The sequence below is a fragment of the Triturus cristatus genome, chromosome 8 (assembly GCF_964204655.1).
Source record: "Triturus cristatus chromosome 8, aTriCri1.1, whole genome shotgun sequence".
NCBI lineage: Eukaryota > Metazoa > Chordata > Amphibia > Caudata > Salamandridae > Triturus > Triturus cristatus.
In genome coordinates, this window is record NC_140591.1 from 1,520,299,008 (window position 1) to 1,520,321,997 (window position 22,990).

Consider the following 22,990-nt stretch of genomic DNA (forward strand, 5'->3'; position numbering starts at 1 on the left):
ACCATTGGAGAAACCTAAACTATTTTACCACAGGGAATGATGCGAACATCAAGTTGCTGACAATCACACATGCATTTTGACACTTCTAGAACTTCACACCACCTCAACCCTCTAATGCTTATCCAACCAAAGACCACTTACAAAAGCCCAAAGAAGTGCTAAGACCACAGTTTTCAATATATTTTGAAAGCAGTTGTTCCAATATTCTCTGAGTAACCACACCAAAGCCTTCTTACATGCCATGGCAAGTGGAAGAGCATCTCAGGCACTGCAGGTCTGAAATATATGAGATGTGAATGAAAGGGAGACAAATTGAAAACGAGATAAGAGAAGAAAGTCAGCATTTGATTGGAGGGAGACCTTTTTTAAAAGACTAGAATGCTAACGGAATGGGTTAGAGTTTATCTGTGGTAGACGGTAGCTTTAAAAAGAAAGTCACTATTACTAAAACGTTGGTGCAGATAGTCTGTGGTTACTGAAGGGCAGATAATCAAACTTCAGCAGCAGGAGTTACACAACATAGAACTGGTACGGTGACTATTTGACCAGGGCATGAACCACCATTTCGAGAAAGGTGACAGCCATTTCACCTCATTTCGGCGGAGTCTCACAATTAACAGAGCTACTACAAGCAGAAAGAGATTTTTGAAGTAGAGGGACAACTAAACCTGAACAAAAACATAACTACATCAGCTGTGAGTTTTGGAATTTGAAGAGCCCTGACAAACACTATCATTTCCAGGCTCGTTTAAATGGAAGGAAGCACATGTTCCAAAAAAGTGTCACAACAAAGGCCCGCCTGCCTCGACAGCCGCATAAACTTCCACCAACATTCTGGAAACCGCTGCTCTCACCAACACATTTAATAATAGTGCCGGACGTCGCGTTTTCCACCTCATCGCTTCTTGAGTCCCACAAAAAGCTGAAGACCCAGGTTTTCGAATAATATCACATAGGGAGATCACCACTTACCCACCTGTGAAGTGGCCTGTATACCCTCACGGGTGATTATCATGCTATACAAATAGACATAACATAACATAGTAAAATTCTTTTGGTCCTTCTATGCTTTCTCTCTCGCCTGTCTTTTTCTCCTTCTCCAGCCTACCTCTCTCCTTTCTCTCCTTTGCAGCCTCTCTAGCTCTTGCTAAATTGCTCCCTTTTCCAACATCTCTTGCTATGGCAGTTGCTTTCTCTCTCTCTCTTTCCCAATTTCTTTCTGTTTCCCTTTCAAGGGTTTCCTCTCCTTCCTTTACTTTCTCTCTGTCACCCTCTCCTTCGCTGCTTCCTTTTCTCTACCTCTCACATTCTCTTCCTCTATTTCTGTTTCCCTTCATCACTTATTCATTCCCAGCATCCCTTCTCTCCCTCCTTATGAACTCCCCTCTCTTCTTTTCTGCCTCCCTTTCTCTTTTCTTCTCGTGTCTCCCTTTTCTATTTTTGTCTCCCTTCGCTGCATGCTTTACTCTTATCCCCATCACAATTCCCCTTTCTCATTTCCTTATTGTCTCTCTTTCTCTTTCTCCTTCTTTTTCTCTCTCTCTTTATTCTCTTTCTTTGTATCTCACTCACTCCCTCCTCTCTTTTTGCCTTCCCTCTCACTCCCTCTCTCATTCCCTTCCTACCTTTGTCTCCCTCCCCCCTCCCTTTCTACATCTTCATGTCTTCACTTCACTGCTCTTTTCTCTTTCTCTCTCCCACTCAGTCTCCTTCCCTGCATCCCTTCTTTGAATGAATGAATGAATACACATTGTATAAAGCGCATAGTTCCTCCTGTAAGGAGTGTCACAGTGTCGCTCAGTCCGCGGAAGGCTGAAGAGGACGAGGAAGGAGGAACCTAAAAAAGCCTGCAGCGGAAGGGAATTCCAGTTTTGAAGCAAGAAACCAAAACGATCTGCCGCCGCCGCAAGCTTTCTGGATTCCGGGCACTTGCATATGTAAAGCCTCCGAAGATCTGAGGCGCCTCCTTGGGGAATAGAGAGCGGTGATATGTCGGCCCAGACTTCCTGTGGATCCGATAACAGTAGCACAAAGTCTTAAAAGAGAGACGCTTCTCCATCGGGAGCCAGTGCAACCTCTGAAGTGCCTTGCCCACAGATGCACACTTGGGGAGTTAAGCAGCAGGCGGCTGTCGAGTCTTGAACCCGCTGAAGTCTCTTGATCCTAGCCTGAGAGGCTCCCAGGCATAAGATGTTGAAGTAGTCCACGCGAGACACCACTAAAGCTTGGATCACCGTTTTCTGGGCGGATCATGGAAGGAGATGAATAAAGCGTTGAGGGATTTAATAATCCCAAAAACACTTGCCCGCTAAGGCTGTGTGTTGACTCTCAGAAAGTGATTTTATCATCAAACCAGACCCCCAAGTTCTTCTGGGGTTAGGGAAGGGGCCCAAAGACTCTGGCCACTAGGCTGAGGGCCAAATCTCGGGCTTCTTTCCCTTTCTCTGTCTTTCCTTGCATCTATTTCTCTCTCTTTCTCTCCTCTCTTTGTTTCACTCCTTTTCATTCTTTCTTTCTTGACTTCCTTTTAACTCCCCCTCTGTGTCCTCACTTTCTGTGTCTCACCTTTCTTGTCTCTCTTGCTCACCAAGTCTGTCTCTGCCTCCTTTTGTGTGCGGCCTTCTGCCTCTCACTCTCTCCTTTCCAGGTTCGCTTACATTCTCTAACGCACTCCCTTTAATTCTTTCTATCCCACTCACTATTTCCTTTCCATTACTTGCATCCTCTTGCACTCTCAGCATTCCTCTATTTCTGTTTTCATCTTTATCTCTTTCAAAGTCTCATTTTTTCTTCCACCGTCTCAAACCTCTTACTTTATGTCTTCTTTTCCTATTTCATCAACCTCGTCCCATACTCTAATAGTGTAGCTGTCTCCTTCTCTTTATCTCTCATTGTCTCTCAACTTCCCTGTCTCCCTTTTAATTCTTATCTTGTTCCCTCCCTGATTTTCTGCCTCTCTCACCTTTTATGCTCTCTTAGCACTCTCCCTCTCCTTTTCTCCGACTCTTTTTCTCTCACATGTCTTCTCTCCTTCACTGCCTACCTTTCTCACCCTCTCTTTGTTTCTCCTATTTCTATCCTTGTTCCCCTATACTTTTCTGCCTTCACACTGCTGCCTAGCACTTGCGCACTGTCTTTTATTTTCTGCGTACCTTTCGCTCTTTCGCCTTCTTTTGTGAGATTGCAGACGCTTGCGATGACCATCCATATAGAAGGTACGTGGAAGACGCATGCTACGTTTCCCTTTGCCTTAAACAGTCACTGATTCTGTTTCTCGATGTGAACCTTCTGCAGACATTTGTTACTTTGTCTATTCAAATTGACGATGTCTTTCTTTGTTTCTATTTATGTTGTTTTCCACTCTTTCCGTGTGCCACTATCAATTACATTTATTGTCCCTTTCATTTCCCATTTTATTGCTGTGTCTTTCTTTGTATTTTATCTTGTACATCTTTCATTAAATTCTGTCTCTATTAACCGTAAAGTGACTAAAGAAATGCCTTTGGCAAAGCCAAAAGTAATCAAAGTCAAATTTTACTTTATTCGGTTTTTCATATTAAAACCATTAAAGTTCACACGATAACATAACAATTCGATACAATATCCATAAAATCGTAGCATTACAATTGATGTATTACAGAAGAGCAAGCTTAGATTAAAAAAAAACATTAATTCAGAACAGCTTGCCCACTCATCTGTTTACCTATTGAAACAGCCCTCCACAGAAAGTTGGACACAGCAAGAGAAACTTCATTGGAATTTAGTTGTTGCAGTAAAAGCAACGCGGGTCTGCACTTAGCAATGCTGGTCTGCACTTAGCAACGCTGATCTGCACTTAGTAACGCGGGTCTGCACTTAGCAATGCTGGTCTGCACTTAGCAAAGCGGGTCTGCACTTAGAAATGCTGTTCTGCACTTAGCAATGCTGGTCTGCACTTAGCAACTCGGGTCTGCACTTAGCAACACGGGTCTGCATTTAGCAAAGCGGGTCTGCACTTAGCAATGCTGGTCTGCACTTAGCAACTCGGGTCTGCACGTAGCAACGCGGGTCTGCACTTAGCAATGCTGGTCTGCACTTAGCAATGCTGGTCTGCACTTAGCAACTCGGGTCTGCACTTAGCAACACGGGTCTGCACTTAGCAATGCTGGTCTGCACTTAGCAATGCTGGTCTGCACTTAGCAACTCGGGTCTGCATTTAGCAACGCGGGTCTGCACTTAGCAATGCTGGTCTGCACTTAGCAATGCTGGTCTGCACTTAGCAATGCTGGTCTGCACTTAGCAATGCTGGTCTGCACTGGCGAAAAGTAATTAATAACAAACCGCATCTTCACAGGTTGGGAAAGTGCTGAAGGACAACATCCACTTTAAGAGACCTTTAAAGAGGTAGGAACCTCATGCTCAAAGATTATTATACTTAAAGCAGAGAGAAATGTTATAGACTTGAGGAAAAGAGAAAAAAAACAGAAAGGCATTGGTAAACTCCTAACAGAGTAAGTTCTTTTGTACTTATAAGTTTGTCACGCTTTAATACTCAGATTTCTTGCATCCTTATCATGTTCAGTCAGTGTCTGGGTACTCCGCTCTCTGCCTCTTGGCCCTGTGTGGATCCTGAATATCCAATACACAATACTGTGGGGTACTAATATGGAGCACAAAAAAATGAGGGGCAAACTACTAAAAAGTAAGTATGTATTTATCTATACGTAACTTCACACCTATGTACCATGAAGATATACATATAGTCACGGTACACAGATGCAGAGTTAAGAATGGTAAACACAAACTTTACTATATGTACTTAGTTTGTACCTTGACATTTTGGCTATGATATTAAAGTGCCATGGTATTCTTGTACTTGATGTTCCAAGTACAATCTCTTGGCCAATGTTTCTACCTCTATGCGTTTTGGGCTACCTGTCTCCTACTACAATTCTCCTCCGTTTGGCTTTCAAATGTAATCTCCAATTCTATTAGCCTTACTGTCCATTGTTTTCAAACTCTGTATCTCTCTCTTTCACAATCTCTCTAAATCACCTATTGACTTTGAGACAAAAATTTCATGTAAAGAGGATAGGTGTATTTGAAATTGAAAAGGGAATTGAAAGTAGCTATGCATGAAAATCAGAAAATGCATAACATTGACATGGTCTGTTGGCTAAAGTAAAGTGTTATTTAATGTGGCACACTTAGGTACTTTAAAATGAAAGTGTAGAGGTACATTGGCAATTACAAGAATTTTTTTTTTTTTTTTTTTTTTTTTTTTGGAAAAAAGTTTTATTGTGCAGAGAGAAGGTTACAAGCACGGGCCTACAACCGCCAGGGCCGGCCGCTAGTAGTTAAGGTGGTCAAACAGATCAAAAACAGTGACTGGCCCACAGGGGCTCCGTTATATTACAGTAGATCAGACTGCACATAAGGGAAGTCAGGATACACACTTTTAATATAAATAACAACAAAAATAAAGAAAAACAAAAAGCAAGGCGAAACGACTTGAAATGGGCGTCGAACCACAGCCGGGGGAGTCCACACCCGACCACCCGAGGGCGGTCAGTAAAAGGAGGCCTGAGAGGGAGGGGGGGGCCACGGGAGAACCAAATCTGTACTCCGAAGTACGAGATAAGCAAGGAACCCTCAAGGATCAGGGGGACAAAGCAACCCCAGACGTATCCACCAGGGGGGAGCACAGATAGACCCGCGATACACGTTCCACTGCCCCCAAATTCTACCCCATGCCCCCAGTTTACCACGAGCCACATACACAGTTTTCTCCCTGAACATGCACCAGTCCATGTTCTCCTTCCATACGGACACGGTGGGAGGCCGTTGGGAACCCCAAAGCTGCGCTATATCTCGCTTTGCGATCATGTTCCCCAAGGCCGCCCACCGAGCCTGAGCCGCATTATAGTCATTGGGCTCTCATACATTCAGAACACAGCGACGCACCTCCGGCAGCAGAGCGACCCCGGTGACTCGTCTCATAACATCATGCACCTGGCGCCAATATGCCGCCACCTCGCGGCATTCCCATAGAATGTGGAGAAAGGTGGCACTGAGCCCGCAGCCACGCTTACAGAGTCCGTCGTCAGAGAACCCCATCGAAACCAAGCGGGGGCCCGTCACATAAACACGATGGAGAATCTTAAGCTGGACCAGACGGAAACGGGCCGGGATGGCCACCTCCTTAGGGGATGACAGTGCAGTCTGCCAGTCCTCGTCGTCCAACTCCACCCCATCTCCCGTCCATGCCTCCCGAAGACGCACCAAGAGGTCAGCCCGATTATTTATCAGTTTTTTGTAAATCAAGGAGATAGTACTGTCGGGGACGTGACCATCGAGTATGCGGTCCTCGAGAGGCGAAGAAGCAGGGACGTTGTCCCCTCCCCAAAGACCGAGAGCAGGGCGTGCCGAACCTGTGCATAACGGAAGAACTCTCTTTCACTAAGCTCGTGCTCGCTCTGGAGCGCCGTGAAGGATTTAACCGCACCTTTAACCCATAGGTCCCCCACTCTGCTGATGCCGATCGTGTCCCAGTGCTCGAAGCCTTTCGTTGTCCAGAGGCTTCCCAAGCGTTCTGAGGCGAATAAAGGAGTGGCACACGTTAAACGCTCACTCCAGCCCATCGCTACGTTCGCCGCCTTCCAGACACGTACCGCAATCCTAGTAGGGCCCATAAGGGTCCTACCAGCGGATCGAGAGTAAAGCGCTCTGTTATAGTTACCGCCGGGAAGCAGGAATTTATCCATCTCATATGCCGGGTTCAAACCAGGAGCGTAGGTAGCATGGTTAATGGCAGACAGCTGGGAGGCCCAATAGTACCGTCTAATATCAGGAAGCGCGATGCCCCCGTCATACCAGGGGAGAGTCAGCTTTGCCAAAGCGATACGCGCTCGCCCGTCCCAAACCAGTCTCCTCTGCAAACTCTCCCCTTCCCTAAAGTAGGCCGCCGGAATGACATCGAAGGAGTTCTGGAGTGCATAAAGAAATCTGGGAAGGGAAATCATTTTAAACAGCGCCGCGCGACCAAGTGGAGACAAGGGCAACTTACACAACCGAGCCGTATCCGCCCTCAAACGCCGGAGTGGAGACAGGAGATTCTGCTCATAGCGGACTGCCGGATCCAACGAAACGTACACCCCCAGGTATTTGAAGACGGACTGAGATATTTGGAGCGGAAGCCGAGGCGGCAAGAGAGGAAGGCCACCAGAGATAGGATACACACAAGATTTGGACCAATTAATTATCAGACCCGAATTTTTCCCGAAGGAAGTAAGGACATCAAAGAGAACATTGAGCGACTTCCGCGGCGAGGTGAGATACAAGAGAATATCATCCGCGTACAATGAGACCCGATCCTCGAAGCCCGGGGCCCACCGGAGCCCCCTAATCGAGGGCTCCCAGCGGAGCCAGGCAGCGAGCGGTTCCAAGGCGAGAGCAAAGAGCAGCGGGGACAACGGGCACCCCTGCCTAGTTCCCCTCCCGAGAGCGAAAGGCCGAGAAACCCGCCCATTGACAACAACCTGGGCCATTGGTCCAGCATAAAGAAGCTTCACCCAGCTAAGAAATCCCTCCCCAAAGCCAAACTTCGCCAAGACGGCCCAAAGGAATGGCCACTCAATGGTGTCAAAGGCCATCGTGGCGTCTAAGGAAACCAACACGGCCGGTTCAGAGAGGTACTCCGCCCTAGCGAGGACGCCGTGCAGACGCCGTAAGTTGAGAGCGGTATTACGATGAGGGATGAAGCCGCATTGATCCGGATGTATCAAGTCACATATAACGCTCAGCAAGCGATTAGCGAGGACCTTAGCAAGGATTTTGGGTTCGGCATTTAGTAGGGAAATAGGCCTATATGAGGCACAGCGGTCACGTGGCTTACCATCCTTGGGAATCACCACTATAGTAGCCAGACGCTGGTCGTCAGGAAGGGAACCCCTCTCGAGCGACTCCTGAAACATATGACGGAGGAAAGGCGCGATTTTATCCGGGCGTAATTTATACAGTTCAATCGGCAGGCCGTTGGGGCCCATAGCCTTGCCCGAGCGAAGGTAGCGAATCGCAGTAGCAATCTCGTCGACAGACAAAGGGGCATCCATCAGCTCGCGGTCCTCGACGGATAAGCCGGGCAGGGCAATATACCGCAGCAGAAGACGAGAGTCGTCCTCATCTCTATCAGACACCGGGGAGTACACAGCCCGGAGGTGGTCAGCAAAACACTCCACAATCTCACCAGGTTCAGTCACACACACTCCATCCGAAACCCGAAGCTCCGGGACCACACGATTCACTCTCTCCTTCTTGTCCAACCAGGCAATCAGCTTACCCGCCTTGTCTCCGGCATCATACAACCTACCCTGCTGCTCCCTATACATGGTCTTGGCAGCGTCAGTAACAAGAGACTTGTATTCAAACTGCTTCAGGCTGAGGGCATGCAGCCCATCCGGAGTGACACCCGCCTCCAAGGCTGCCTCCAGCCCCGATATTTCAGTCTCCAGCGTCACCACCGCCTCTCTCTTAACCCTCTTAGCCTCCACTATCTGGGACAGGGCATGCCCGCGGAGCACTGCTTTAAAAGCTTCCCACAGGGACACTGAGGACAACACCGACCCCTCATTCTCAAGAAAATATTGATCAATCGACTTAATCAGGCTATCACGGATCTTGGGGTCTCGCAGGTACCAAGGGTTAATAGGAGCGATCCGCCCAGCGGACCGCGTCCCAGTGTCAAAAAGCAACCACAGTGGGGAATGATCAGAGATACCCCGGGCCAGGTGTTTAACCTCTCGAATCCGGGCAGCCTGGGCCGCGGGCATAAGAAAATAATCCAATCTGGAGAGACTCCCATGGGCCCCAGAGTGAAATGTGTACTGACACTGTGTCGGATGCATTAACCTCCAACAATCCACCAGACCGAAGGTCTCCAGGAGTCCGCCGAGCCACGCCTGGGCAGCAGGGAGGGCCCTGGGCGGGTGGCGATCCAGGTCACCCGAGACAACCGAATTAAAGTCCCCACCCATAAGCAAAAGACTGTCAGGAAGCCCAAGCAGCATACGACCCAAGTCTGAGAAGGTGGAGTTCTGAAGGCCCGGGGGAACATAGACCGAGATCAAGGAAAGGGACTGCCCCTCCCACCTCCCAGTCAGAGCCACATAGCGCCCTCTATCGTCTGGGACTACCCTGGTGATCTCTAACGGAAGTGAAGATCGCAGGAGAATGCCTACCCCTCTAGAACCAGTGGTGAAACCAGAATGGGCCACGAGTCGGTATCCCCCCCTGTTCATGGCATGACAAACATTACCAACCAGATGCGTCTCCTGTAAGAACACCACATCAGGAGTCAGACGACGCAAATATTGCAGCACAACACCCCGTTTGATACGGTCCCCCAATCCGTTGACGTTCCAAGACATCAATCTCAACCCGTCCCCCCCCATCCCCTCCAGTAGATCAAAGGTCCCCTAGCGAATAGCGCAACACCCGAAACTGAACCATAGCCATTACCTCGCCTTGAAAACAAAAACCACAAATCCAAACAACCCCACCCACCCGCCAACCCCCCCCCGAATCCAACATCCCCCACCCTGCACCCCTGCGGTCCAAAAAACCACCCCAACTTGCAGTGTGCCTGTCGCCCTACAAACCCCATTCTACGAAAAGACCCCGGAGGAGGAAAGGGACCCGTCCCCGCCCGCCCCCCACACAGATTATAATGAAACAAAATGCACAAAAGAAGTAGAACCCAGCCGAACAATACAAAATGGCAAAGTCAAGGACCAAAAGTCACTCCGAAGGAGACCCGCCACCCTCGGTACCGGCAGAGGGCCCAGTCCGGTCACCCCGGTCCGGCAGCGAATCCAGCCAGTCACTCACAGTCGCAGGAGAGTCAAAAAAGGTAGTCCGATCTTCATATTCCACTCGGAGCCTAGCAGGAAAAAGCATAGAGTACTTGAGACCGAGGTCCCGGAGACGACGCTTCACCCCCTGGAAGCCCATCCGCTGTTTCTGGACAAGTTGGGTGAAGTCCGGGAAAAAGTTAATGGACGAGTTCTCATATCGGACCGGGCCATGGACCCGTGAGGCCTGCAGAATCGCATCTCGGTCTCTGTAATGAAAAAGTTTCGCAACAATAGGCCTCGGGGGGGCCCCCGGTCGCGGCCGACCACCTGGAACTCGATGGGCCCGCTCCACGGCGAAGAACTTACTCAGGCCAGCGGGGGCAAGCTGTTCGAGGATGAGCTCCTCGACCACGAGATCAACCGGGCGGCTGTCGGAGGTCTCCGGAACGCCGATGACGCGGATGTTATTGCGTCGAGCCCGTCCCTCGAAGTCCTCCAGCCGCCGGGCCATCAGATCGTTGGCCGACTTGAGATCGCCGAGAGTAGTCTGCAGGTCCAACACGTCCGTACCAAGGGAGGTCGTCCGCACATCCAGCGATTGAACCCTCTCGTTGGTCTTAGAGAGATCCGCCCGGATTAGCGTAACATCAATGGCCACCGTGTCGATTTTACGGGCCAAGGCCTCGTACTGCGTAGCGATGGTCTCCCTGATGCCATTAATGGCGCCCATGATGTCCTGCAGGGACAGATCCGGAGAAACGGACGGGCCACCACTGGCATCATCCGGGGGGACACTGGCCGTCCCGGGGGATCCTTTACCCTGGGTGTAGCGGTCCATGTTGTTCGTCTGGACCGGTCCCCCACGTAGGGATGTCTTGGTCTTACGCCTCTCGGGGTCTCCCCTGCCTCCCATGAGAACCACGTTCGCCGAAGGGGACCACCGAGGAAGCGTCGAGGGGGCACAGGCCAAGCAGACGCGGGCCGCACCAGAGGCCACAATGTGGCGGAGCGAAGGGACTACCGTCGATGGGCACACTGGTAGCAGGCGAAGACACAGGCATCAAGCGAAGGCAAAGTGAAAGCCCTGTCGCACCAAGCAATTCCACTGTCCAGCCCCTCAGAGATACAAAAGTGAAACCAAAAGTGATGGGACGGCCACTGGCACAGCCCCGCTGCCGTTGTTGTTCAACTACGCCCCGGCTCCACAGATCACCTGCACACCGGGCACAGCCATCGGTTGGGCCTCAAAAGTTCAAACCACCATAACTCAGGATTGGCAGGTCCGATTTGGTTTCCGAAAGGAGTTTAGTGTTCAGCCAACATTCGTCTTCCAGATTCCATCAACCACGTCAGGATAAAGTCAGGATAAATTCCGAGGAGCAGCGAGGGTCCGGGGAGCCCTGTGCTCATGCGACCATCTTGGATGCGCGCTAGGCTCCTCCCCCACAATTACAAGAATTAAATGTTGAGAGTCCAGTGTAACACCCCAGTCAGGAACCTACAATACATCAACTTACATCTTAGCCACCATCAAACCTTGACATATCAAATGTACCTGTGCTGCCCGGGTCCCAGATTCTGTAACTCCACCCTGTAATGCAAATCTGAGAGCAGAACCTAAGCAGCTAGGCTTCAGAAAACTCCTGAAGACAGAACACTTCGGACTAGCTTTTTCCTTAAAAAAAAACTTGCTGAGGTAGGTGTCATGATGCAGAAAAGCTGCACTGGGGCACCACACTACACTTTGGTTGGATTCTACATACTCTTGCCCTATCCTGTGCTTTTTATACTATGACTTTCCTAGCACTTGGTAGCAGATTAAAGGCAGCTTGTAGCACATTGTTAAACATCTAACTAAATAACAAAGTAAAGCCAATATATTTTTGTTGCCAATGCTTGTTAAAAATATAGGGGCCCCGGTTCACAAAGGCATTGATGAGTATAGGAAGCAGTGCTACAGGAGTACTACAGGACTACTTCATATATACATAAATGCCTTTGTGAATCATGCCCAAAGCTCCCTAATTGTAAAGGTGGAAAGAAAGCACAGTTCTTTCTATTTACACTGAGGGGCAGACTTACTAACCTTTCATGCAACGCAGAGTATCAAGGAACCTGTGCTATATCTACTACAGTATGGTGCACTTCTGCTCTCTCATAGCGCTGACGCACTTCAGGCATCCTAGCGCCAACGCAGGAACCCTTGCACCTGTGTTACACGGAGAATTATTTTTCTGCAGGAAAATACACCTTCCTGCACAAAAACAATCTCTCAATGCATTTAACTCTTTCTATAGGTGTTGCAGATTGCCTATATCAAAACATTTAATAATAAACAGATCAGGCCAATGGCCATGAGCATTAGCTTGCCGCTAAAACCAAATTGAATACAAACTTTGCCAGAAGTTGCTTTTTAAAGTAGCAGTACATACATTCAGCCATGTCAAATCCTGTACTTTGGGGAACCAACATGTGGATGGAGCCTTACCCCTCTCTCAGTAGGACTCTGAAAGCTATTTTTGGTTCATCACATAAGGTCAGGCAATAGTTACATTGTCATGTCAGACCTAAAATCCTATGCAGATTAGTATGCCCTCATCTCTCTACCACAAAACAGTACTCTAAAGCTAATGTCTGCCCTCCTTCTACCTGTGCTGCTTCCAGAGAAAAAGAACCACCTTAACTTATCTAGGTATCTGAGATGCTTTAATAGTATAACAATGGCATGTGTGTGCCCTTGAAAGTTCAAGCTCAGACAGCCATACTGCTGCTGGCTGAAGCAGCTGGATAGATAAACAAAATGATTACAGCTGCGTGGAGGACAAGCGTTTGTTTGTGAAACCATCAGTGCTTAATTTGAGCCAGTGGTTTCAGGTGCTCGGCACCTGCACTTAATCGTCAACACCAGCGCTTATAGCGCTAACTCAACCCAAAGGTATTGGAGCGCTTTTGATGAACACCAGTTACGTACACATTCATTTTTAGTAGGCACTGGGAGATTAAGTGATTTGCCCAGAATCACAGGATGCTGAGACTATGCCAAGACTCGAGCTGGTTCCCCAGTGCCAAAGTCGGCAGCTCTGGCCATTATGCCACATTATCTTCCCACTTGTAGGGTTTCATGGTTATTAGTTAGTTTTGTTATAGACGGGGCTAACATGAGCAATGGGCTGGTGCAAGATGCCTCCTGATGAAAGTCACCTATTTTTTCACAAATTAACCTCCGGAAAGCACACAACTTCTACCTAATCAAAACATATAATCCTGGATACTAGCATGTGGGCGGAACCAAAGCCCCTCTCCTGGTAGTGCTTCTTAAAGCCCTTTTTTAGGGTGATCATATTATGTTTAGCGACAACGGGGCTGTCAAGCCAGACCTAAAAAGGATCTGCCCCAGACGGCTTGCATGTTTGTGTGCAAAACAATGACTCAGTGTTGTGCGACCTCAGCCGAGCCAGTGCTGCCGCTCTGCCAGCTGTCTTGCAGCAGCCAAGAAATAGTTTTCTTGTGCCATTGATTCTTGGTAAATACAATGAAGAGCTCCAGTGGTGGCACATGAGGGACAACAGTCACTGGTTGTCTCTGCTTTGGCAACTACACGTGCGAGGACCAGCCTCTTTTATTGATTCTCGGTGGCTGAGCCAGACCCAGGGGGAATGCATCCCTAAGGTGTCATTCCGCCATTCTGGAAGGAAAACTACAGCCCCTGCACAGCAAAACTTCTTGTGGCAGAGTGGGGGCAGGCTACTATCACAAACAGAGGCCTGGTTGAAAGTGAGTTTGCAGGGTGCATCCGCCCACCTCAGCGAATAAATTCAAGCAAATGAATAAGCACCAGACCTGGGCATCCCATAATAGAGGTATAACTAATTACAGCTCAAATGTAAATGTTTTTGGTAGTGACTGATTGTTCATTTATTAAAGCGTTGCTTGCACTATATGTAGGGGTTTGTTTAGATAGCGTAGTCCCAAGCGTTGTGATTGGTCTGAGCGCTGTGGTTCGGTGCTCTACCTAGGCATGTTCTCCATGCAGGCTGCAATGCAGCCTGCATGGAGAACAGAGAAAGTGCACATGACTATTTTAGGCGGTTTGAGAGGGCCAACGAAAAAGTCATTGCGCACTTAGGAGGGTTCTACCATTTCTCCCCTGCTCTGCAGCCCTGCCCCGCCCCCTCACGCAAAGCTGCTGCAGCAGGAGGACAAGATAAAATCATAATAACATTATGTTATTATCATTTTAGATTTTCCTTTTTTTACTGCTTCAAGGCAGTAGAGCGATGCTCCTCCGCCTTAGCGGAGGAGCTGCCCCTGGTTTATAGCTCAAATTAATCAAACATTACTAAAAACGCTGAGACGTGTTGCTCAGTGGAAGGCCCTTTGACCTGTTGCTTATTGTTGTATTTGGGCCAAACTGGTAATATTATGTGAAGCCTTTGCCCAGATAGTGAAAAAATGCATAAAAATCACAAAATAATGAGATAATACGAACACAAAATGTGCAGTTTTATTCTGCATAATTTGCCCTTTTCTGCTGCATAATTTAGCCAACCCTGAAGCATAATTGAGTCCTTTCCTGCCACATAAATCCAGAGGCCATGAGTATAGAAACCTTAATTCACTGCTCCAAATACCCCTTCTAGCACATAACTCTCATACATTTGGGTCTGCCACTGAACCTAATAGATCGCCCACCTGCGTACACTTTGAGGTGAGAGGTGGGGTTCTATCTAACATTTGTTAATACATGAGTAGATCTGAGGGTGGCTCAAGCATACGCATCCTATACACTAGTGGTGCATTCATTGATTGTTTACAGTGCTATCAGAGGCGTGTGGGACATTCTAATGTTGGACCTGGCCCTCTCTGCAGGGTCACCCCCCAAGCTTTATGCCTCTATGCTCCACTTTTTGCTGATCTTGTTTATTATACCTGTAGGACTAGGGGCTCTTTACCACTGCCAACCAGTGCTTATGTGTTTGTGCTCTCTCCTCTAAACATGGTAACATTGGCTTATGCCCAATTGGCATATTTAATTTACTTATGAGTCCCTAGTAGAGTGGTACTACATATACCCAGAGTTTGTAAATTAAATGTTATTTGGGCCTGCAGCACCTACTGTGCGCACACCTATGTAGCCCTTTAAACATATCTCAGGCCTGACATTGCAGTTTGTGTGTGCAATTCTAAACTGCCATTTCGACCTGGCAAAATAAACCTTTTGCCAGACCCAAATCTTCCTTTTTAATAGATATGCCATCCAGATGGCATACACATGGCATCCAGAGGGCATAGGCACAAGGGAGGATACAATGTATTCAAGAAGTAGGACATGCAATTTTAAGTTTTACATGACCTGATAGTCAATAGTAAAAAACCCTTAAATTCGTTTTTCACTACTGCAAGGCCTACCTCTCCCATAGAATAAAATTGGAGTTACCTTATTACATTTAATAAGCTACCATTTCCAAATGGGAAGAGGGAATCAGTCCATGTTTGGTGTCTTTAGAATGATAATGAAAAAAAACTCTCTTATGGTAAAGTTGGATTTTAAATTACAATTTAGAAAAGGCCACTTTTAGAAAGTTGGCATTTTCCTGCCTTAGCCAGTTAGTGCCTATAGCTTGTCTCTGGGTCACATGACTAGGTGCAGCTGGCAGTGGGGCTTTTTGTATTCCTCCTGGACAGCCACACACTATAGAGAGCTTAGGGGTGCCTGGATGGGCCATCACTTGCAGGATGGGAGGGCAGAGCTGGGCACAGCCCTACATAATGTGGAATAGGCTGTGTCCTGCCTCCACAAAAGGGCTGCATACCCTCTGGAGCCATGACAGGGAAGGCAGGATGCCTGGGGACTTCAAATACAAACCTCTAGAAGCTTCTCCCACCTTCTAGAGGAAGGGCACCCGGTAAAAATGTTGGACCTCAGACACCAACCCTTCGGTACACTTCTGGACCTGTGGATACTCTGCCATGATGAAGGACTGCTGTGCTGCTGAAAGGACTGCCACTTTGTTGGACAGCTGCCCTGCTGGACTACAGCTTTGCTGGACTGTTGTCTTGCTGTGCTGACTTGCTGCCCTCTTGCCTGGTTGTGAAAGACTGGACCTGCATCTGTTTAAACAAGGACCCCAGAGTGACTCCAAGGGCTAGTTGGCTGGACTCCTGATGAGTTCCTCAGGGACAGAAGGATCGGACAACCTTAAACCCAGCACCTGGACCCTGCCATCTGTGAGTCTTACCCTGTCAGGTGGTGCCACCTCTGTCCTGGACGCTTTGAAGTGGACTTGAAGGTGCGATGCCTGCCCATCTGTGGATCCAGCAGAACCAACGCATCTCCCCTGCTCCACAGCACAAGCTGAGCAGAACCGACACATAACCTCTGTGAGGGTTCTCCCGATGCAATAGACTCTGTAACGACCCCGCAGCCTCATCAGAACTGCCGCCTGTGTGAAACTTTCTCAACTCAAGCCCTCGCATCCCTCATTGATGGAGGCATCGATGATGCTGCAGGATTTCAAATGGTAGCCTCACAGCGCCTAAGAACCGACACATCTTCTCGACTACGCAAAGCATCTTTGAAGATCAATTTCACATCATAAGCCCTCATCAACGGGATCCTTGACAACGATGCAGGACCTCGCATTGTAGCTCAATAGCACCTCGGAACCAATGCATTCCCTCAGCTGTGTGACAAATCTTCTGCATGGACCTTCATAAAACTCTGCAACCAGGAAATAGGGTGTGTTGTCCAGCAGGCCTAACTGGGTCACTGTCGCTGGCCTGTGCTCTATCAAGGTCGTCTCCTGAACTTGTGACTTGGTCCTGGTCTGGTGTGACAACCAGATATACACAGTTGGCGCTTTGTGCTTTTTGGCACCATTCCCACTGAAATCTTTAAACCTCAATATCTGCGGTTCTGTTGATTGGATTTTCATCATTTTTGTCTTCTTTTATTTATAACAAAATGAGTCTATTTTTCTAAATCTGTTGTGGGACCGTTTTATGGTGTGTTTTCACTGTGTACCTGTTTTAAATGTTGCACAAAACCTTTACACACTGCCTCTGAGTTAAGCCTGACTGCTCTCTGCCAAGCTACCCGATGGTTTAGCACAGGTTAATTCAAGGTGTGCTTGTGGCTTCACCTTGAAAAGGATTCTCGATTCTGCTTCAGTCGGGTTTCACCGCTCTCAATGAGTAACCCAACTTCTTATATCCCAGTTCTTCCAGCGCTCCATTGGAACCAGTACTAAAGGCGTGGCTTATTAAGTCTAACTGGCATAGTCTAATAAATAATTAATTTGTAAAAAGAAATAAAAATTTAAAAGCCTAAAGTTGCTCTTAGGAGTCTGTCACCGGAACTGCCGAATTGCCTTAACTGATAATCAAAGCTACTGAATCATGAACACACATCATTCTTTTTCCTTCTTCCACCCTATGAAGTCTCCTTAACTCACCAGTGTTCAATAGTGACTTAGTGGGGGTTCCCATATTCCAATAATGATTGAGTGAGAGTCCATAGAAGTCAAAAGGTCAGGAATTGCTGATCTAGATCATGACATCTCAGCTGGAGAGAGGCATTGGTCTGCTGGCCATAAGCTACCAGACCTATCATCATCTTTGGTAATGCCCAGAGGGCATCTCTGTCTCCTCTGTAAAGGGGATCGGAGAGGCCTTCTGGACAAATTAATGGAGGAAGGTATTGGAAACCACAGCCAGTGGCAGTCTTGCTGATTCTTTGCTGTATCAAAAAAATTGAGCCATGGTTTGAAGCCTTCTTGGATGAAATTGACCCGCCATTCACTAGATCCTTGCATATCAAATTCGGGATGGGTACCCTGCCGCTTGCATCCTTTACCAGCAAATGGAGATCCCACCCAAGGGCAGTTCTGCCTGCTCGGTATGTGGCAAAGCACAGGAGACAGATGCCTACTTACTCTTTATTTGCCCTGCAACCACCAAACAGTGAAGATGCTGGATTGTCCCCTTGTGCAGACACCTTGGAATAAGGCTACACAAACAAGAATTGCGCTTTTGCAGGTCAGATACGGGATCTTGTGTGGTTTTCTCAATAGCTACATTTTTAGAATCAGTCTGGCCTATTTGCACTAGGATGCTTATGCAAACGCCAGAACCCAAACAATGAGCATATAAGTTTACTGTAATCATGAAACCTTAGCTACAGCTGCACACCACAATTTGATGAACCACTAAACATAATCGCCCAAGAATAGACTCACTTTTAACACAATATTGATTTTATACAGCATCATTTCCAAATTCATGTTTTGAAGTGCAAAAGCTTTTTTTTTAATTCACATTTTATTTAAACTTAAAAACCAAATATATTTTATTATGGCATTGTCACTTTGGGAAACTTTGAGTTGATTTAATTGTTCGTTAACCCACTGTGACTTCTTTTATGCTGCTTTTGTGGTCATTGGCGGAAATAAAGTATTTAAAAGAAAAAACTGCCAGCAAAGAAATAGGGAAAGGAAAAGAAGTAGGTAAAGAAAGAAGTAGAGTAAAAAAATAGGATGAAAGAGAAAGAAAAGGAAAGAGATAAATATAAAAAAATGAAAAATGAAACAAGGAAAGAGAGGCAAAAAACTAAAGGACAAAATATTAAATAAAGAATTTTTCAGAAGAAGCTAGGGCGCATCATTCTGCACCGTCAGCTTTTGAGCCCTCACAGAAACTCGTTCAGCTTTTAAGCAGCTGCCTCATGAAGCAGGCAGCGGAATATTCTCAAGCCTGCTACAACTAGCTCGTGAACGACCTGTTGGAGCCCAAAGAAATACTTCCCTGTTTAGGAACTTTCTGGATGTCAGAGCCAAGCCGAGTGGACAGCAGCCCAGCAGACATCCAAAGTACTGTAATTTTCTGCTCACATCATGGTGTCTTTGCAGGTTCAATGCTTTCTTATAGACAAAATGCCTTGAACTTGGGGGAGAGACAGATCTTTTTGGTCTCTACTAGTGATACTGCCCGAATTCTTACTGATTTTGCTGTACATTTGAGACTCGGTCTATTTCAATTTTTTCTTCTTGACTTGTTCCTGTTTTTGGGAGCCTTCCTGGCCATGACTCTGCATGTAAAGAGACTATTCTTGCACCTGCATTTTACTACTTCTGTTTTGTACCTTTGAAAGTTGTAACAAACCTTCATGTTTTTTTTCTGAATTCCATTGTACAACTCACTTTTTTGAGTCAGTCTTTTTCTTTTTGAAGTGCTATTTCAAATCTTGTCTCTGGGACACATTGTCTCATGATTTGAGGCTCACACTGTCCCTGATCAGCCAGGCATCTGGGCGCACCATTAAGACATAGATTTTTGAGGGTATGGTGTGTGCCCACACTTTACATAGTTTTAGTCATGCCAAATCACAAGTTTCACATAGTTTACCAACAGCGATGCCAACTAAAATATGTCCCACTGAAATACCACGCCCATACTGTCTCTGATAGCTGGACGCTTGGCATGCTCTTGACCCCTGAGGCTTATACCCACCCAGTAAAGTCACCTTGCATATTGTCATACACAGAGAACACATCAAATAAGTCATTATGACCCAGAGTAGGGATCAACAAGAACCTAATACTCAAAAAATATGATCACAGGAGTTGGCCTAACTGCAAGGACGGTCGACCTCAAATCTGGGGAACCGGGTTCCAGTCTTGGCACGGGCGCGCAACATTCTGTGATTCTGGGCAAATCACTTCATCTCCCCGTGCCTAACAAAAATGAATGTGTCCTCATGTAACGCAACTGGTGCTCGTGTAAAGCGCTCCGATACCAGATACCTTCGGGTCAAGTTTGCGCTATGTAAAACTCTGCAAAAAAACACACACAAAAAACAACACGCCTCAGACTCTGGTTTGTGAAGGAAACTTCAAACCTATCGAATGGTCACCCCTCGACAGGAGAGGGCATGCCAATGACAGACTGTGGCCCATACACATGTCAGTAATGTAATATAACCAGTTCATAACGAGTTCCAATGAAATGTCACAACATCGTCAGGCCTTCAACATTCTTTTCTGATGGAAAATGTAACTGGAAAGATTATCTGGTATATCCCTATTTTATCCTCTGCCCTGAATGTAGACAGGGGTTTATCCATTCAGCGTTCCTGGTTCCCAGTATTTAGCAAGGCCAAATGTAAATACTGCGCTATCTGGGTACATTTTTAAGTCTAGCATAGTGACAGTTTAAAATGTTTGCCAGCTTCTCGTAATCACTAAAAATAATAACACGTCAATAATGATACGACATATACATAGACAAACTTTGCGACAGCCCCTTTCATTCATTGATTTCATTGCTAGTTTTATTCAAAGTTTTGGATTAGCCTGCAAGAGAGCCATTCAAGTTTGTGGTGTCTGACAGCTGAGTGACAGTGTAGAGGAGGGGCACTGAGGGGGATGTAGGCCACCCCATTATTGTCTGTACTACAGTACAGGAGGAATGACAGGGACCATGAAGGTAAGCCTCGAGCTCTCCTGACCATTGGTGAGCAACCACCCCTTATACAAACAAGCATTGGCAAAGCCAATAGTGATGGACTGGCTGCTGACCTTTTGGCTTTGCCAATCCTTATTTTGTTTGTGAATGGTTTTAACATGAAGGCGTGCATTGTCTGAAAACAACCATTGTCCAAAAGCCAAAATCTATATTTTTCTAATTGTCTATGGCACTGAAGTGGACTACTTTTTGTGCGGATATGCACATTGTGCAAAAGCAGTTAGGTCACTAACAGTGAAGGACGCCAGTGGCTGAAGTGGGCTGACCCTGTGCTCCCTGGTGTGGTTGGCAGAAACAAAATGTGAAAGTCTCTTCAGCAGACCAGTGGATGAAGAGGGCTAGCTGAAAGCCTCTGTTACAATGTGTAACATATATATATATATATACATCTTCATTAAAAAAAGGTACAACAGGAAATGGGAAGCCCTGAACCGAGACAAGATGTAAAAGGAACAGATGATCAATACTTTCTAGACATGTCTGCGATGTTGATCTGCAGTAATGTGATGCAATGGTAGCCATTGTGCCGCCTAAGTAATCCAGATGTTATGTATGGACTTATTTTCATTTGTGTATGGTGTGACTCACATCCCTCTCCTTGTTTGGGGGGGGAGGGGGTTTGGGACATGTAACTGAACTGTAATATTATCTTGTTCTGAAAATCAATCAATAAAAAAATAAAAAAATAATTTAAAAAAGTTCTTAGACGTAAGTCTAGGGAGTCTGATGTACCTCACACTAACATGGCCACAATTTCTTAATGCCCTGCACCTCAACACCACAGGAAAGGAAAGGTCTGACAGGAAACAAACACACTATACTGTGACCTCTCCAAAACTAAGGAGCTGGAACAAGACCCTATCTGAACTGGTGGCATGTCTGTGTACTGCTGGGCTGTTAAAGCGCACATGCATACCTGACTGGGAGGTGTGTGTGCACAAGGAGGGAGTAGGCTGCAGCACCCTAGCATACTTTTTCCCTCTCTATTTCTTTTTACAGAGAAACCCCACTTCTCTTTTAAGTTTTCCTGTGCTTCTGTTCCCACCCCCTTTCTAATTCCGCTTTCCCTACCTATCCAAACTCATTTTGGCATTTTTTCCATTGCTCCAGGCCTCTTGTTTTTGGGATAACATTATTTTGAATTTCGAGCGTATTATTGCAGCTTTTGTTTTTATTGTTCACTATGTAGAGGAGGTGGGACCAACTGACGTCATTGGTGGTTAGCAGCAGTTTATAAGATTGACTAGTGGGTGGGCCACACTCTTGGGAGCATATTTACGAGCCCCTTGCGCCCTCGGTGCGTCTCTTTTTTTGGCACACCGGCGGCACAGTGTGGTGCTCCATATTTACAAGGCCACGTAAAGCCACCAATATGGCCCCTTTTCATGCAGCACTTTGCGTGAAAGGGGCATGCCATCGTTTTTGTTGTGGGTGTTCCCACGCAACACCCATGGATTCTGCTGTATTCCTAGATTAACAACATTTCGTAAACCTGGGAATGCGTCAGAATCCTACGCCTACCAAGGGGAGGCATAAGAAGGCGCAATGAGGAGAAATACTTATATTTCTGTTCCTCTTTCTATGCATGCTGCATTCTGCAGCAAGCATATAAAGAGGAAAACACCTCATGTGATTGTTTTTGTGCAGAAAGGGAAACCTTCTCCCCTGAAACGTAGACACACTTGCACCATGAAAGTGATGCAGGGCAGCCAAATTGCTTACGGTGCCGCGGTGCGTTACTTTTTTGTAAATAAGGCCCTAGGTTTTTCTTTTCTTTTATATACTTTTCTATGCAGCATGCTAAACTGCACGTGAGGATAACATTATTATGCGTTGTATTTGTAGCTAGCAGGAAATTCAGCAACGACTCTGTTTTCTAGTAGGTGCCATACGTTCATCTAAATAGTTTTGTAATCTCTAGGATTGGAAATTTTTAAGTATTCAATAAATATTTTTGTATGAGTAGAGGACTTACCAAGGAAAGCCTGACTCCAACTAATGACAGCTGATTCATGTTCAATAGTTTCCCAACATTCCTGACCATTTTAATGTCAAGAGTAGCCCTAGACAGGATCCCAGTGGTAGATCCAAATTTAGTATAAGGCTGTAAGCATGCTGTTACACGTTTTCCTTGTGAAATAACTTACCAAGTAGTTACACAGTTGAGGGTCTTGGCATCAATCTCAGCAACTCCATTCCAACGAAAGCAAGCATTGGCAAGGTCAATAGATTTGGCCTTAATGTACTACTATACTTCTGCATGCAAACACAGTCATGAGTAAATGCTGTTTGTATGCATTAGCACAGACCTATTGGCTTTGCCACAGGTTGTTTGCTCTTTTAAAAAAAATATTTCATTGCCACATGATTCTGACTTGAAGGTGCTTTATGGCGGCGTATGCTGAGTTCGCAATAGGTACGCACACCTTTGAAGAACTGAAGAAATGGTTTGAAACTTTGTGTAAAAGAATATATTTTAAGCATGTAAAGATTACAAAACAGCATTCCACAGACAGCAAAGTATCTCAAGTTAAAATGTGTAAACCACATGAATTCCCTTTAATAATTCAAATATTTCCTCTCGTGATTGAAAACCAATGTAATCCTTTATGTCTCTCCATTTTCAGAACTGGCTCTGC